The sequence below is a fragment of the Triticum aestivum genome, chromosome 2A (assembly GCF_018294505.1).
Source record: "Triticum aestivum cultivar Chinese Spring chromosome 2A, IWGSC CS RefSeq v2.1, whole genome shotgun sequence".
In the NCBI taxonomy this organism is placed as follows: Eukaryota; Viridiplantae; Streptophyta; class Magnoliopsida; order Poales; family Poaceae; genus Triticum; species Triticum aestivum.
In genome coordinates, this window is record NC_057797.1 from 365,424,749 (window position 1) to 365,444,759 (window position 20,011).

A 20,011-nucleotide genomic window follows, 5' to 3' on the forward strand; every position below is an offset into this window, starting at 1 on the left:
CGTCATCAAAACATTAATGTGACACTCTTCCTTGTTGCTATGTAGCCTAGGGTTGCATATTTAGGCATTAAGTATAGTGCATGTTTCTATGTAGCCTCAGATATATTACATATGGCCCTAGTTAACCTAACGATAAATGGGTTGCAGATATATTCAGTTAAAGGTCCGATTCACTGATTAGTGCCTTATCAGGACCCGGCCAGTATGGTATCAGCTACCGATATCCTGAACAGTGAGCACATATAAGCCATGGGATGAAACTAACCTCGATGGAAAATAGTAATCGTTCCCAAAATTATCCTGTGTAGGTACATCGAGAAGTATGTTAGGCACAACAGGCTAAACATCAACCAAAATTATCCAGGGTAGACAGAATAATATCCAAAAGATAGTTTCAGTGTGCAGGTTTAAGGATGCTAGTGAAGGAAAACAAAGGGTAAGGTGTGTTAACTGCAATAGGCGTAACATTTAACAATAAGGAAACACAATCATTCAAACTAGTATTGTGCCGGTCTAAATACACTGGTTATTGTTAAATAAAAATGAAAAGGCGTGTTAACTACAAGATGCAGAAACCAAATGTAGTCATTCATAGTGGTATTGTTGAAACTGGTAGTGATGAAATTGAACTCCATAGTTCATACTTGCACATATAGAACATCACGTTGTGAATAACTGGGATAAACAAGGCATACTACGAGCAACCAAAGATAGCATTTGAAACTAGAAATATGCTAACTACAAACAAAAGAACAATCAAAAAACATTAAAAGAGGCATATGCTAGCTATAACAGGCTTAACAACAAGCAAATATATGCATTCATATTGGTATGTTTAAAATTGGATTGATGAAATGTACTGTGATGTCGCTTGAAGCTACGTTGGTATTTCCCCAAGTAGGAAGGGATGATGCAGCACAACGGTGGTAGGTATTTCCCTCAGATGTGAACCCAGGTTATCGAACCAATAGGAGAATCAAGAAACACAACGTAAACAACACCTGCACACAAATAACAACTTCTCGCAACACAACGTGTTAAAGGGGTTGTTAATCCCTTCTGTCACTGGGATTAAGCACCGTAAGATTGAACCCACTACAAAGCACCTCTTCCCGTTGCAAGATAAATAGATCAAGTTGGCCAAACAAAACCCAAATATCAGAGAAGAAATACAAGGCTATAAGCAATCATGCGTAAAAGAGATCAAAGAAACTCAAATACTTTCATGGATATAAAAAGATAGATCTGATCATAAACTCAAAGTTCATCGATCCCAACAAACACACCTCAAAAGAGTTATGTCATACAGATCTCCAAGAGACCATTGTATTGAGAATCAAGAGAGAGAGAGGGAGAGTAAGCCATCTAGCTACTAACTACTTACCCGAAGGTCAACAAAGAACTACTCATGCATCATTAGAGAGGCACCAATGGAGGTGGTGAACCCCATCCGAGATGGTGTCTAGATTGGATCTGGTGGTTCTATACTCTGCCGCAGCTGGATGAATATTTCGTCGACTCCCCTAGGGTTTTGGGAATATTTTGTATTTATAGAGCAAATAGGCAGTAAGGGGGGCACCCGAGGTGGGCACAACCCACTAGGGCGCGCCTGGGCCTCCTGGCGCGCCCTGGTGGGTTGTACCCTCCTCCGGGCACCCCCAGGCATAGCCAGGGCCTGTTGTGTTCCTTTTGGCCCATAAAAATTCTCTATAAAGCTGCGTGGCATTTGGACTCCGTTTATATTGATTTTCTGTGATGTAAAAAACATGGAAAAAACAGCAACTGGCACTTGGCACTATGTCAATAGGTTAGTACCAAAAAATGATATAAATGATTATAAAATATCCAAGATTGATAGTATAACAGCATGTAACAATCAAAAATTATAGATACATTCGAGACGTATCAGCATCCCCAAGCTTAACTCCTACTCGTCCTCGAGTTGGGAAGTGATAAAAACAGAATTTTTGATGTGGAATGTTGCCTAACATGTCATATCATATTCTTTTCTTTATAGCATGGACATTTGGACTTTTATATTGTTCAAAGCAATTCTAGTTTTCACATGATAATTTAAATACTCAAGCATATAAACAAGCAACCATGTCTTTCAAAATATCAACGCTAAAATAAGCTATCCCTAGCCCATCATGCTCAACCATTGATCCATTCATGAAACACACTCGCATATTAGCTACATCCAATACTCAAGTACGATCATATATTGCCTCCTAGTTTGTGCTTTTATAAGAGAAGATGGAGACTCAAATTCAAAAATAAAAATTATAGAAAGTAAAAGAAAGGTCCTTCACAGAGGGAAGTAGGGATTTGTAGAGGTGCCAGAGCTCAAAGCAAAAACTAAGAGATAAAAACATTTTGGGAGGTGTATCCATCCCACAAACGAAAACGATTTAGAGTTCTCAATACTTTCCATGCTTAGATATATGATAGGCGGTTCCCAAATAGAAAATGAAGTTTATTCCTTTTTCCACTATAGTTTCACTTTCCATGGCTAGCCGTATCCACGGTTGCCCTCCATACCAACACTTTCCAAGGAATTTATTATTTGACAACATAAAGTAAATTCATTTTTTCATTTCGGGACCGGGCATCCCTAATACCTTGGCCTTACTCTTGTTAAATGGTAAGTGAATAAACACTCATCTTGAGAATAACACATCTAGCATGGAAAAATTAGCCACCCCTCAACGCTCCGTGAGCGAAACAAACACACAAAAGAGAAGTTTATTTTTGAAAATTAGAGATGGCACATGCAAATTTACTTAGAACGGCAAAAGAATACCGCAAATAGGTAGATATAGTGGACTCATGTGGCAAAACTGGTTTAAAGGTTTTTGGATGCACAAGTAGTGTTCATACTTAGTGCAAAATGAAGGCTAGCAAAAGATTGAGAATCAACCAACCAAGAAACGAATAATCTCATAAGCGAGCATTAAGCATAACTAACACCGAATAATGCACCATAAGTAGGATATAATTTCATTTCATAATTATTGACTTTCGTGCTTGCATGGGGAATCATAAACCTTAACACCAATATTCTTACTAAAGCATAATTACTCATCAAGATGACTCACATATCACATCATCATATCTCAAAACTATTACTAAGAATCAAGTTTATTTTGTCCAATGATCTTGATGAAAGTTTTTCTTGTATCCTACATGGATATCTATCACTTTGGGACTAATTTTCATATGTTGCTTTTGACAAGCTCAAACAAATATCAGTGAAGATCATGAGCATAATATTTCTTTCTCTCAAATTAATTTAAGTGAAGGAAGAGAGAATTTCTTGAAATTTTTACTAACTCTCATATAAATCTAAGTGAAGCAAGAGAGCATTTCTTAAAAAAAATACTAAGCACAACGTACTCAACAAGATATAAGTGAAGCACTAGAGCAAGTCCATAGCTCATAAAAATTTAAGTGAAGCATACCGAGCAATTCTAACAAGTCATGACATAATTTCGGCTCTATCAAATAGGTTTGTCCAGCAAGGGATCAAGACTTAAAACACAAAATAAAACAAGCAAATACTCATATCATACAAGATGCTTCAAGCAAAACACATAGTATGTGACGAATAAAAATATAGATTCGAGTAAAATACCGATGGTCGTTAGAAGAAAGAGGGAATGCCACTCGGGGCATCCCCAAACTTACTTGGTTGCTCATTTTCGGATAATAGCTTTGGTTGCTAGGGCATACCCAAGCTTAGGCTGTTCTACTCCTTATTCCTTCATCCATCGTAAGATAACCCAAAACTTGAAAACTTCAATCACACAAAACTCAACAAAACTTTTGTGAGATCCGTTAGTACACAACGTAAACAACATATGCACACAAATAACAACTTCTCGCAACCCGACGTGTTAAAGGGGTTGTTAATCCCTTCTGTCACTGGGATCAAGCACCGTAAGATCGAACCCACTACAAAGCACCTCTTCCCATTGCAAGATAAGTAGATCAAGTTGGCCAAACAAAACCCAAATATCGGAGAAGAAGTACGAGGCTATAAGCAATCATGCGTAAAAGAGATCAAAGAAATGCAAATACTTTCATGGATATAAAAAATAGATCTGATCACAAACTCAAAGTTCATCGATCCCGACAAACACACTACAAAAGAGTTACGTCATATGGATCTCCAAGAGACCATAGTACTTAGAATCAAGAGAGAGAGAGAGAGGAAGCCATCTAGCTACTAACTACGGACCCGAAGGTCTACAAAGAACTACTCATGCATCATCAGAGAGGCACCAATGGACGTGGTGAACCCCATCCAAGATGGTGTCTAGATTGGATATGGTGGTTCTGGACTATGCGACAGCTGGATGAATATTTCGTGGAATCCCCTAGGGTTTTGGGAATATTGGGTATTTATAGAGCAAATAGGCAGTCCGAGGGGCACCCGAGGTGGGCACAACCCACTAGGGCGTGCCTGGGCCTCCTGGCGCGCCCTGGTGGGTTGTGCCCCCCTCGGGGCACCCCCCAGGCATAGCCAGGGCCTGTTGTGTTCCTTTTGGACCATAAAATTCTCCGTAAAGTTTCGTGGCATTTGAACTCTGTTTGATATTGATTTTCTGTGATGTAAAAAACATGGGAAAAACAGCAACTGGCACTTGGCACTATGTCAATAGGTTAGTACCAAAAAATGATATAAAATGATTATAAAACATCCAAGATTGATAATATAACAGCATGTAACAATCAAAAATTATAGATACGTTGGAGACGTATCAGCATCCCCAAGCTTAACTCCTACTCGTCCTCGAGTTGGGAAGTGATAAAAACAGAATTTTTGATGTGGAATGCTGCGTAACATGTCATATCATATTCTTTTCTTTATAGCATGGACATTTGGACTTTCATATTGTTTAAAGCAATAGTCTATTTTTCACATGATAATTTAAATACTCAAGCATATAAACAAGCAACCATGTCTTTCAAAATATCAACGCTAAATTGAGCTATCCCTAGCCCATCATGCTCAACCATTGATCCATTCATGAAGCACACTCGCATATTAGCTATATCCAATAGTCAAGTACGATCATATATTGCCTCCTAGTTTGTGCTTTTATAAGAGAAGATGGATACTCAAATTCGAAAATAAAAATTATAGAAATTAAAAGAAAGGCCCTTCATAGAGGGAAGTAGGGATTTGTAGAGGTGCCAAAGTTCAAAGCAAAAAACTTCGAGATAAAAGCATTAGGACGACCTGAGCAATTTTTATATTGATCCACTGGAAGTGGAATGGGTATTTTATCTCTCTCTGGTAAAAATGAAAATTATTTTCGGGAGCGCAAAAATTTCTGTTTCTTCAGCAAGATCAAACAACTATCACCCAAGAGGATCCTAAAGGATTTACTTGGAACAAACACTAATTAAAACATAAATAACACAATCATAACAGTAACATAATTGTGCTGACACTCGAAAACAGGAAGCAAAAAGCAAAAATAAATTTTATTCATTGGGTTGCCTCCCAACAAGCGCTATAGTTTTACGCCCTTAGCTAGGCATAAAGCAAGGATCTAAGTTTTGGATACGTTCTTCTCCCATAACATTCCCTTGCCCCAAGATAAAAGTTTTAGCATCCAGATTGCCCGTGCGTCGAATTTTAGGAGTTAGGCCATCATATGTTGATGCCATACCGAAATCACTCATGATTGCAAGCAAAGGATAGATCTGACGAAAAAACGACGAACGAAAAATAGGGGCGAATAAAACGGCAAATTTTTGTGAAGTGGGGGAGAGGAAAACGAGAGGCAAATGGCAAATAATGTAAATTGCAAGGAGATGAGATTTGTGATAAGGAACCTGGTATATGTTGAAGATCCTCCCCGGCAACAGCGCCAGAAATTCCTTTTGATGTCGCTTGAAGCTACGTCGGTATTTCCCCAAAGAGGAAGGGATAATGCAGTCCACCGACAGTAGGTATTTCCCTGAGATGTGAAACCAAGGTTATCGAACCATTAGGAGAACCAAGCAATACAACGTAAACAACACATGCACATAAATAACAACTTCTCACAACCCGATGTGTTAAAGGGGTTGTCCATCCCTTCCGGGGTACGATGCCTCAAGATAGGCAAACGAACGTGAGGTAAATTTGTAGTAGATTGATAGATCGAACGCCAAATAAATAAATAAATTAGAAGAAATTGCAGCAAGGTATTTTTGGGTTTTTGGTTTCATAGATCTGAAAATAAACGCGAAGGAAAATAGATTGCAAAGGCAAATAATATGAGAAAGAGACCCGGGGACCGTAGGTTTAACTAGTGCCGCCTCTCGAGAAAAATAGCAAACGGTGGGTGCTACCTCTTAAGCACTGCATTGCATTTCTCTCGAAGAGGAAAGGGTGATGCAGTAAAGTAGCGTAAGTATTTCCCTCGGTTTTTGAGAACCAAGGTGTCAATCTAGTAGGAGACCACGCGCGAGTCACCTCGTACCTACACAAACAAATAAGAACCTCGCAACCAACGCGATAAAAGGGGTTGTCAATCCCTTCACGGCCACTTGCAAGAGTGAGATCTGATAGGGATGATAATAATAATAAGATAAATATTTTTTGTATTTTTATGATATAGATTGAAAGTAAAGATTGCAAAATAAAGTAGATGGAAACTTATATGATGGAGAATAGACCCGGGGGCCATAGGTTTCACTAGTGGCTTATCTCAAGATAGCATAAGTATTACGGTGGGTGAACATATTACTGTCGAGCAATTGATAGAAAAGCGAATAATTATGAGGATATCTAGGCATGATCTTGTATATAGGCATCACGTACGTGACAAGTAGACCGAAACGATTCTGCATCTACTACTATTACTCCACACATCGACCGCTATCCAGCATGCATCTAGAGTATTAAGTTCATAAGAACAGAGTAACGCCTTAAGAAAGATGACATGATGTAGAGGGATAACATCATGCAATATGATATAAACCCCATCTTTTTATCCTCGATGGCAACAATACAATACGTGTCGGTTCCCTTTCTCTCACTGGGATCGAGCACCGCAAGATTGAACCCAAAGCTAAGCACTTCTCCCATTGCTAGAAAGATCAATCTAGTCGGCCAAACCAAAATGATAATTTGAAGAGAATTGCAAAGATAAACCAATAATACATAAAACAATTCAAAGGAGATTCAAATACTATTCATAGATAAACTTGATCATAAACCCTCAATTCATCGGATCTCGACAAACACACCACAAAAGAAGATTACATCGAATAGAACTCCAAGAGAATCAAGGAGAACTTTGTATTGAGATCGAAAGAGAGAGATGAAGCCATCTAGCTACTAGCTATGGGCCCAAAGGTCTGAACTAAACTACTCACACATCATCGGAGGGGCCATGGAGTTTATGTAGAGGCCCTCTGTGATTAATGCCCCCTCCAACGGAGCTCCGGAAAAGGCCCTAAGATGGAATCTCTTGGGTACAGAAGGTTGCGGCAGTGGAAATAGGGTTTCGTGGTGCTCCTGGATGTTTGGGGGTATATGGATATATATATATATATATAGGAGGAAGAAGTACGTCGGTGGAGCAATGAGGGGCCCACGAGGGTGGAGGGCTCGCCTAGGCGGGTGGGGGCGCCCCCTGCCTCGTGGGCTCCTCGATTGTTTCTTGACGTCCACTCGAAGTCTTATGGATCACGTTTGTTCCAAAAATAGCGCTCCCGAAGGTTTCATTCCGTTTGGACTCCTTTTGATATTCCTTTTTGGCGAAACTCTAAAATAGGCAAAAAAAGCAATTTGGGTCGGGCCTCCGGTTAATAGGTTAGTCCCCAAAATAATATAAAAGTGTAAAAATAAGCCCATTAACATCCAAAATAGATAATATAATAGCATGCAGCAATCAAAAATTATAGATACGTTGGAGACATATCAAGCATCCCCAAGCTTAATTCATGCTCGTCCTCGAGTAGGTAAATGATAAAAACATAATTTTTGATGTGGAATGCTTCCTAACATATTTCTCAATGTATTTTTTCTTTATTGTGGCATGAATGTTCAGATCCGAAAGATTCAAGATAAAAGTTTAATATTGACATAGAAATAATAATACTTCAAGCATACTAACTAAGCATTCATGTCTTCCCAAAATAACATGGCCAAAGAAAGTTAACCCTACAAAATCTTATAGTCTGGCTATGCTCTATCTTCATCACACAAGATATTAAATCATGCACAACCCCGATGACAAGCCAAGAAATTGTTTGATACTTTTGATGTTCTCAAACTTTTTCAATCTTCATGCAATATATGAGCTTGAGCCATGGATATAGCACTATGGTGGAATAGAATGGTGGTTGTGGAGAAGACAAAAAGGGAGAAGATAGTTTCACATCAACTAGGCGTATCAATGGGCTATGGAGATGCCCATCAATAGATATCAATGTGAGTGAGTAGGGATTGCCATGCAACGGATGCACTAGAGCTCTAAGTGTGTGAAAGCTCAACAAAAGAAACTAAGTGGGTGTGCATCCAACTTGCTTGCTCAAGAAGACCTAGGGCAATTTGAGGAAGCCCATCATTGGAATATACAAGCCAAATTCTATAATGTAAAATTCCCACTAGTTTATGAAAGTGACAACATAGGAGACTCTCTATCCTGAAGATCATGCTGCTACTTTGAAGCACAAGTGTTGTAAAAGGATAGTAACATTGTCCCTTCTCTCTTTTAGTCTCATTTTTTATTTGGGCCTTCTTTCTTTTTTTCTTTTGCCCTCTTTTCTCTTTTTTTGTCCGGAGTGTCATCCCGACTTTTGGGGGAATCATAGTCTCCATCATCCTTTCCTCACTAGGACAATGCTCTAATAATGATGATCATCACACTTCTTTTTACTTACAACTCAAGAATTATAAATCAATACTTAGAAAAAAATATGACTCTATGTGAATGCCTCCGGCGGTGTACCGGGATATGCAATGAATCAAGAGTGACATGTATGAAAAAATTATGAACGGTGGCTTTGCCACAAATACGATGTCAACTACATGATCATGAAAAGCAATATGACAATGATGAAGTGTGTCATATTAACGGAACGATGGAAAGTTGCATGGCAATATATCTCAGAATGGCTATGGAAATGCCATAATAGGTAGGTATGGTGGCTGTTTTGAGGAAGGTATATGGTGGGTTTATGCTACCGGCGAAAGTTGCGGGGTACTAGAGAGGCTAGCAATGGTGGAAGGGTGAGGGTGCGTATAATCCATGGACTCAACATTAGTCATAAAGAACTCACATACTTATTGCAAAAATCTATTAGTTATCAAAACAAAGTACTACGTGCATGCTCCTAGGGGGATAGATTGGTTGGAAAAGACCATCGCTCGTCCCCGACCGCCACTCATAAGGAAGGCAATCAATAAATAAATCATGCTCCGACTTCATCACATAACGGTTCACCATACGTGAATGCTACGGGAATCACAAACTTCAACGCAAGTATTTCTCAAATTCACAACTACTCAACTAGCATGACTCTAATATCACCATCTCCATATCTCAAAACAATCATCAAGTATCAAACTTCTCTTAGTATTCAATGCACTTATATGAAATTTTTTATAATGCCTAAAAGCAAATTGCCATGTTGTTATACAGGACTCTCAAAATAATATAAGTGAAGAATGAGAGATCAATTATTTCTATAAAATAAAACCACCACCGTGCTCTAAAAGATATAAGTGAAGCACATAGAGTATTCTAATAAATTCCAATTCATGTGTGTCTCTCTCAAAAGGTGTTTACAGAAAGGATGATTGTGGTAAACAAAAAAGCAAAGACTCAAATTATACAAGATGCTCCAAGAAAACACATATCATGTGGCGAATAAAAATATAGCTCCAAGTACAGTTACCGATGAACGAAGACAGCAGAGGGGATGCCTTCCGGGGCATCCCCAAGCTTAGGCTTTTTGGTGTCCTTGTATTTTACCTTGGGGTGCCATGGGCATCCCCAATCTTAGGCTCTTGCCACTCCTTGTTCCATAATCCAACAAATCTTTACCCAAAACTTGAAAACTTCACAACACAAAACTTAACAGAAAAATCCCGTGAGCTCCGTTAGCGAACGAAAACAAGACACCACTTCAAGGTACTGTAATGAACTCATTATTTATTTATATTGGTGCTAAACCTAATGTATTCCAACTTCTCTATGGTTTATAAACTCTTTTACTAGCCATAGGTTCATCAAAATAAGCAAACAGTACACGAAAAACAGAATCTATCAAAAACATAACAGTCTGTAGTAATCTATAACTAACGCAAACTTCTGAAACCCCAAAAATTCTAAAATAACTTTATGGACGTGAGAAATTTATCTATTAATCATGTTAAAAAAGAATTAACTAAATACCACTGTCCAATAAAAATTGCAGCAATTCTTGTGAGCTCTAAAGTTTCTATTTTTTACAGCAAGATCAAAAAGACTTTCCCCAAGTCTTCCCAACGGTTCTACTTGGAACAAACACTAATTAAACACAAAAAACACAACCAAAACAGAGGCTAGATAAATTTTTCATTACTAAACAGGAGCAAAAAGCAAGAAATAAAATTAAAATTGGGTTGCCTCCCAACAAGTGCTATCGTTTAACGCCCCTAGCTAGGCATAAAAGCGAAGACAGATCTAGGTATTGCCATCTTTGGTAGGTAATTCTTCAATGTGACACCTATAACTCTTAGGAGTTTCTTTATTTTTATTAATTATCAAGCTCATAGGCATGAAATCAAGAAAATCATTTGTAGCAAAAGGTTCGTTAAGGATAGTGAGAAAGTTGGGGTGAACACTTATGGATTTGAGGTCCGCATTTTCCTTACTAGAAGTTTCACCCTTATTTTTAGGAACATACATCAATTTGGTAATCTTAGCATTAGGAGGAGTGTTTTTCACGGAAGAAAAGGCAGACCCAAGGTTGGTAATAATATCCTCAATTTTATCAATTCCAGTGGAATATTGATCTATCTTTTCATTAACCATAGGTCCCTTTTCTTTTAAAAATTTAAGAGCAACTCCTACCTTAGATCTGTATTGGGTAATCTGGTTATGGATCTTTCTATCCAAATTTTCAATTAACTCTACGGTAGCAATTTTATCTTCAATAATTTCATGCCGTTGCATAACATGTTCCAAAGTTAAAATAGTTCCATTAACCAAAAGAGGTAGTGGGCCAAACAAATCTATCATAGCATTATAAGAATCAAAAGTATGGCTACCCAAGAAATTTCCTCCGGTAATGGTATTAAGAATATATCTATTCCAAGGAGTGATGCCTACATAAAAATTGCGAAGAAGAACGGTAGTAGATTGCTTCCTAGTAGATCTATTTTGAGCATTGCAAATTCTATACCAAGCATCATTTAGATTTTCTCCCTCCCTTTGTTTAAAATTAAGGACCTCTTTCTCGGTAGATAAAGGACTAGCCATAACGACGAAGCAAGCAGAAAAGAGGCGAACAGAAAGAGAGGGCGAATAAACCGGCAAGGGTGAAGTGGGGGAGAGGAAAACGAGAGGAAAATGGCAAATAATGTAATGCGAAGGATAAGAGTTGTGATGCGTACTTGGTATGTCTTAACTTGGCGTAGATCTCCCTGGCAACGACGCCAGAAATCCTTCTTGCTACCTGTTGAGCACTGCCTTGGTTTTCCCTTGAAGAGGAAAGGGTGATGCAGTAAAGCAACGTAAGTATTTCCCTCAGTTTTTGAGAACCAAGGTATCAATCTAGTAGGAGACCACACGCGAGTCACCTCGTACCTACACAAACAAATAAGAACCTTGCAACCAACGCGATAAAGGGGATGTCAATCCCTTCACGGCCACTTGCAAGAGTGTGATCTGATAGAGATGATAATAATAAGATAAATATTTTTGGTATTTTTATGATATAGATTGAAAGTAAAGATTGCAAAATAAAGTAGATGGAAACTTATATGATGGAGAATAGACCCGGGGGCCATAGGTTTCACTAGTGGCTTATCTCAAGATAGCATAAGTATTACGGTGGGTGAACAAATTATTGTCGAACAATTGATAGAAAAGAGAATAATTATGAGAATATCTAGGCATGATCATGTATATAGGCATCATGTCCGTGACAAGTAGACCGAAACGATTCTGCATCTACTACTATTACTCCACACATCGACTGCTATCTAGCATGCATCTAGAGTATTAAGTTCATAAGAATAGAGTAACGCCTTAAGCAAGATGACATGATGTAGAGGGATAAAATCATGCAATATGATATAAACCCCATCTTTTTATCATCGATGGCAACAATACAATATGTGTCGGTTCCCTTTCTGTCACTAGGATCGAGCACCGCAAGATTGAACCGAAAGCTAAGCACTTCTCCCTTTGCAAGAAAGATCAATCTAGTAGGCCAAACCAAACTGAAAATTCAAAGAGACTTGCAAAGATAATCCAATCATACATAATAGAATTCAAAGGATATTCAAATATTGGTCATAGATAAACTTGATCATAAACCCACAATTCATCGGATCTCGACAAACACACCGCAAAAGAATATTACATCGAATAGATCTCCAAGAGAATCGAGGAGAACTTTGTATTGATATCCAAAGAGAGAGAAGAAGCCATCTAGCTGCTAGCTATGGACCCGAAGGTCTAAAGTAAACTACGCACACATCATCGGAGGGGCGATGGAGTTTATGTAGAGGCCCTCCATGATCAATGCCCCCTCCGGCGGAGCTCGGGAAAAGGCCCCAAGATGGGATATCTTGGGTACAGAAGGTTGCGGCGGTGGAAATAGGGTTTTGTGGTGCTCCTGGATGTTTGGGGGGGGGGGTATATGGATATATATAGGAGGAAGAAGTACGTCGATGGAGCAACGAGGGGCCAACGAGGGTGGAGGACACGCCTAGGGGGGTGGGTGCGCCACTGCCTCGTGGCCTCCTCGATTGTTTCTTGACGTCCACTCCAAGTCTCTTGGATCTTGCTTGTTCCAAAAATAACGCTCCCGAAGGTTTCATTCCGTTTGGACTCCGTTTGATATTACTTTTCGGCGAAAGTCTAAAATAGGCAAAAAAAAAGCAATTTGGGTCGGGCCTCCGGTTAATAGGTTAGTCCCGAAAATAGTATAAAAGTGTAAAAATAAGCCCATTAACATCCAAAATATATAATATAATAGCATGGAGCAATAAAAAATTATAGATACGTTGGAGACGTATCATTGGTTGAACAAATTACTGTTGGGAAATTGATAGAACTTCAAATACTCATGAGGATATCCAGCCAATGATCATTACATAGGCATCACGTCCAAGATTAGTAGACCGACTCATGCCTGCATCTACTACTATTACTCCACACATTGACCGCTATCCAGCATGCATCTAGTGTATTAAGTTCATGGAGAAACGGAGTAATGCAATAAGAACAATGACATGATGTAGACAAGATCTATCTATGTATAGATAGACCCCATCATTTTATCTTTAGTAGCAATGATACATATGTGTCGGTTCCCCTTCTGTCACTGGGATCAAGGACCGTTAGATCGAACCCACTACAAAGCACCTCTTCCCATTGCAAGATAAATAGATCAAGTTCGCCAAACAAAAACCAAATATCGGAGAAGAAATATGAGGCTATAAGCAATCATGCATAAAAGAGAGCAAAGAAACTCAAATACTTTCCTGGATATAAAAAGATAGATCTGATCATAAACTCAAAGTTCATCGATCCGAACAAACACACTGCCAAAGAGTTACATCATATGGATCTCCAAGAGACCATTGTATTGTGAATCAAGAGGGAGAGCGAAAGCCATCTAGCTACTAACTACGAACCCGAAGGTCTACAAAGAACTACTCACGCATCATCGGAGAGGCACTAATGGAGGTGGTGAACCCCATCCGAGATGGTGTGTAAATTGGATCTGGTGGTTCTGGAAGCTGCGGCAGCTGGATGAATATTTCGTCGACTCCCCTAGGGTTTCGGGAATATTGGGGTATTTATAGAGCAAAGAGGCGGTCCGGGTGGCACCCGAGGTGGGCACAACCCACCAGGGCGTGCCTGGGTCTCCTGTCGCGCCTTGGTGGGTTGTGCCCCCCTCGGGCCACACCTAGGCGCAGCCAAGGCCGATTGTGTTTCTTTTGGCCCATAAAAATTCTCGTAAAGTTTCGTGGCATTTGGACTCTGTTTGATATTGATTTTCTGCAATGTCAAAAACATGGAAAACAACAACTAGCGCTTGGCACTATGTCACTAGGTTAGTACCAAAAAATGATATAAAATGATTATAAAACATGCAAGATTGATAATATAATAGCATGAAAAATAAAAAATTATAGATACGTTGGAGAGTATCATACTACATAGTAATTAATTGCACATATAGAGCATCACATTGTGAACAACTGAAATAAACAAGGCATACTGGAAACAACCAGATATAGCAATTAAAACCGAACATATTCTCACAACACTACAAAAGGGACTCGACAAAACAAATCATGGGTTTTCCCCTGTGAAGAGGCATGACAAAGCAAATCACGAGTTTCCTCACTTGTCACAGATGGGCTCGTTCCCGTGGGAAGAGCACAGATCCTGGATACACTCCATGTTGTCATAGATGGGCTCCTTCCCCTTGGAAGAGCACGGCTGTAGGGTGCCCTCCCTGATGTCGAAGACGTGCGATTTCCCCTTGGAAGAGCAGATGGGCTCTTTCCCCTTGGAACAGCCGGAGAGGGTGCCCTCCTCGTGGTCGTCGTCGATGAGGTTTGACTTGGATGCTGTGGATCCCAAGCCAGCGTCACAGAACATGTCCTTCCGAAATGACAAAAGGGGCTCGATCATGATGTATGATGGTAAATTGTTTACAACGAGCTAGAGGAGATCAGCGGCAGGGCCATGGATGAGATTGACGGTGGTTGAACCCTAGGGGTTGAGGGTGGGCCACTTAACCTGTGACATAGCTGACCTCAGGCCATCGCTGTCGATGACCTCGATGTCATAGCCGGCGGCCGTGACATGCCCACATACTCTAGCCCGTTGCTTGAGTGCCTGCCGCCAGTAATGGTCGTCAGCTTCCTCAGCGACGTCGGTTAAAGAGACCGTGATACACCTTTTTTGGGCCAATCACTCCTCGAGCTCCACGGGAAGCATATCCGGGCTTAGGTTGCGATGCTCTAGGGTGGGGGATGGGGATCTATGGGAAAGGGGGCATTTGGCAGGCGTCATCAAAGAAACTCAGGGCGGCCTGGATATGGAGATTGGTGGGTACGCTGCAGGGGTAAACTAGCAGATGTTGACAAGGGAGGCCTTGAGGCAGGGGGGGGGCTTGCTAGGGTTTCGAGCGAGGGAGGGGTGTGTGTGCGCGCACGCACGCCCGAGGAGGTTTTGGGGGGTGTGTGTGTGTGTGGAGGGGGGGCGGGGGTTGTTTGAGGAAATAACTCGGGTATTGAAAATTTTAATATGCGGGTGTCAAACGCGGGAGTGAAATGCCGGGGCTATTGAAAATTTTGATGATGGTGCATCGCATACGGTCCGGAGATAACAACCATGTGTTATGCAATAGAAAAACCCTCGAGCCAAGCTTATATTTTCGAGGGATGTAGGCGGGATTGGGAACAAGAAACATCGCACACGGTCCGGAGATAACAACCGTGTGTTATGAAACAGAAAAACCCTCGAGGCGGGCAGATATTTTCCAGGGATACATGCGGGATTGGGAATAAGAAACATCTTACACGGTCGAAACACAATAACCGTGTGTTATCAAACAGAAAAAGTTGCAGGCGGGTAGATATTTCTGAGAGCGGAAGCCTCGTGGAGCGCAATGTACTATGTGGATGTGTGCGTGACAGGTGCACCGGCATGGCACAGGGTTAGTTTGAGTGAAACCATGTTTGTTGCGTCATCCAACTTGTCTAATGTTCATAAATTTGGCGAAAAATGACGTGGGAGAGGGTGAGAACATGAACACACTTGCATGTGGACCAAATTTATGTGCGAAAAGGGTGGTTTGATTTTCAAATACCAAATGCAACTTCGATGTGGCACCTATCTCGCAAAGCGCACGGTATTGCTTGCACCCCCTCGTGTCGGCACGAAGGGGATCCTAAGCTATGAATGCATGCCCCCTCCACCCCAATTGAGGTTCACCTAGCAAAGTGCAAAGTAGCTAGCAACCCCTGAGGGAGTCCTGTATTAGGGGGTCCTCGGGCGTCCGGCTATGTGACATGGCCGGACTGGTGGGCCATGAAGATACAAGATGGAGGGCTTTCCCCATGTCCAGATGGCACTATCCTTTACGTGGAAGGCAAGCTTGGCGTCCGGATATGAAGATTTCTCTCTATGTAAACCGACTCTATACAACCCTAGCCCCCTCTGGTGTCTATATAAATCGGAGGGTATAGTCCATAGAGGAAATCATGATCATACAGGCTAGATATCTAGGGTTTAGCCATTACAATCCCGAGGTAGATCAACTCTTGTAACTCCTATACTCATCAAAGTCAATCAAGCAGGAAGTAGGGTATTACCTCCATCAAGAGGGCCCGAACCTGGGTAAACATCGTGTCCCCTGCCTCCTGTTACCCTCGATCCTTAGACGCACCATTCGGGACCCCCTACCCGAGATCTGCCAGTTTTAACACCGACAGCCCCCTCCTTCGTGTCGGCATGAAGGGAATCCTAAGCTATGAATGCATGCCCCCCAACCGAGGATCAGCTAGCAAAGTGCGAAGTAGCTAGCAGCCCCCTCCCCAACTAAGGTTCACCTAGAAAAGTGCAAAGTAGCTAGGAGCCCCCCTCCCTCGTGTCAGCACGAAGGTAATCCTAAGCTATGAATGCATGCCCCACCCCCCAACCGAGGTTCACCTACCAAAGTGCGAAGTAGCTAGCAGCCCCCCTCCCTTGTGTCGGCACAAAGGGAATCCTAAGCTATGAATGCAGGGCTAGAGAGGCCCCCCTCCCTCGTGTCGGCACAAAGGGCTGGAGAATAATCCACCTTGGTCCTACAACCTCTCTCTTGATGTTTGTTGATGACCCACAAGTATAGGGGATCTATCGTAGTCCTTTCGATAAGTAAGAGTGTCGAACACAATGAGGAGCAGAATGAAATGATAAGAGGTTTTCAGCAAGGTATTCTCTGCAAGCACTGAAATAATAGGTAACAGATAGTTTTGTGATAGGATAATTTGTAACGAGTAACAAGTAATAAAAGTAAATAAAGTGCAGCAAGGTGGCCCAATCCTTTTTGTAGCAAAGGACAAGCCTGGACAAACTCTTATATGATGTAAATCGCTCCCGAGGACACATGGGAATATCGTCAAGCTAGTTTTCATCACGTTCATATGATTCCCGTTTGGTACTTTGATAATTTGGTATGTGGGTGGACCGGTGCTTGGTACTGTCCTTACTTGGACAAGCATCCCACTTATGACTAACCTCTATTGCAAGCATCCACAACTACAACAAAAGTATTAAGGTAAACCTAACCATAGCATGAAACATATGGATCCAAATCAGCCCTTACGAAGCAACGCATAAACTAGGGTTTAAGCTTATGTCACTCTAGCAACCCATCATCTACTTATTACTTCCCAATGCCTTCCTCTAGGTCCAAATAATGGTGAAGTGTCATGTAGTCGACGTTCACATAACACCACTAGAGGAGAGACAACATACATCTCATAAAAATATCAAACGAATACCAAATTCACATGACTGCTAATAGCAAGACTTCTCCCATGTCCTCAGGAACAAACGTAACTACTCACAAAGCATATTCATGTTCCTAATCAGAGGGGTATTAATATGCATATAGGATCTGAACATATGATCTTCCACCAATTAAACCAACTAGCATCAACTACAAGAAGTAATTAACACTACTAGCAACCCACAGGTACAAATCCCAGACTTGGAGACAAGAATTGGATACAAGAGATGAACTAGGGTTTGGAGAGGAGATGGTGCTGGTGAAGATGTTGATGGAGATTGCCCTCTCCCAATGAGAGGAGCATTGGTGATGATGATGGTGATGATTTCCCCCTCCCGGAGGGAAGTTTCCCCGGCAGAACAGCTCCGCCAGTGCCCTAGATTGGTTCCGCCAAGGTTCCGCCTCGTGGCGGCGGAGTCTCGTCCAGAAAGATGGCTTCTGATTTTTTCCTCATCGAAAGACTCCATATAGAAGAAGATGGATGTAGGAGGGCCACCAGGGGGCCCACGAGGTAGGGGGCGCGCCCAGTGGGGTAGGGCGCGCCCCCCACCCTCGTGGGCAGGGTGTGCCCCCCTGGTGAACTTCTTGCGCTTAGTATTTTTTATATATTCTGAAAACGTCTTCCGTGAAGTTTCAGGACTTTTGGAGCTGTGCAGAATAGGTCTCTAATATTTGCTCCTTTTCTAGCCCAGAATCCCAGCTGCCGGCATTCTCCCTCTTTATGTAAACTTTGTAAAATAAGAGAGAATAGGCATAAGTATTGTGACATAATGTGTAATAACAACCCATAATGCAATAAATATTGATATAAAAGCATGATGCGAAATGGACGTATCAACTCCCCCAAGCTTAGACCTCGCTTGTCCTCAAGCAAAAGCCGAAATCGAAAAATATGTCCCCATGTTTAGAGATAGAGGTGTCGATAAAAATAAAATACGGACATGAGGGCATCATGATCATTCTTAGAACAACAACTTATATAATTCTTGTCATATGATATCTTATGCTGGAGTAATAGTTTGATCACAATTTTAAGTATAAATCATAAACTTCATTGAAAACTAACAAACTATAATCTCTGTCATTGGAGCAATTGCAATTTATCATAACATAGGAAAGGGTCAATATAAGAGCTTTTCAGCAAGTCCACATACACAACTATCATATAGTCTTTCACAATTGCTAACACTCACACAATACTTATGGGTATGGAGTTTTAATCGGACACAGAGAAAGATAGGGGCTTATAGTTTTGCCTCCCAACGTTTTACCTCAAGGGTAATGTCAACAATAATAGTTCATGAAAACTCACTTCCAATTAGCCATATATACTAGGATCTTTCCAACATGTTGTGCTTGCCAAAAGATAAAATGTAAAAAGGAAGGGTGAAGATCACCATGACTCTTATGCAAGGTAGGAGATATAAGGTAAAAGATAGGCCCTTCGCAGAGGGAAGCAGAGGTTGTCATGCGCTTTTATGGTTGGATGCACAAAATCTTAATGCGAAAGAATGTCACTTTATATTGCCACTTGTGATATGGACCTTTATTATACAGTCTGTCGCTTTTATTTCTTCCATATCACACGATCGTATCAAGCTTATTTCCTCCACACCAATCAATCATAAATATTTAGAGAGCAATTTTTATTCCTTGTACCGATGACAACTTACTTGGAAGATCTTACTCAATCCATAGGTAGGTATGGTGGACTTCATGGCAAAACTGGTTTAAGGGTATTTGCAAGCACAAGTAGTATCTCTACTTGGTGCAAAGAATTTTGCTAGCATGAGTGGGAAAGGCAAGCTCAATCATGTTGGATGATCCATGACAATATAATTTATCTCAGATGTAAGAAAACATAACCCATTACGTTGTCTTCCTTGTCCAACGTCAACTCTTTGGCATGTCATATTTTAATGAGTGCTCACAATCATAAAAGATGTCCAAGATAGTATAATTATATGTGAAGACCTATCTTTCTTTATTACTTCCTATTAATTGCAATGATGACCAGAACTATGTTTGTCAACTCTCAACAACTTTTATTCATTTGCTTTTTATATGTGAGCTCATTACTCTCCATAAGATCCATATGATCTCTTTGTTTCTTTTTATTCTTTCTCTTTTCTTTTATTCACTCAAGATCATGGCAAAATAATGAAGCCCTAGACTCAACACTAATCTTTATTATATATAACTCTCGGACTTGATTACATAGAAGGATCATAAAGCAAAACTCACAACTAGATCATACTAAAAGCTTTATACT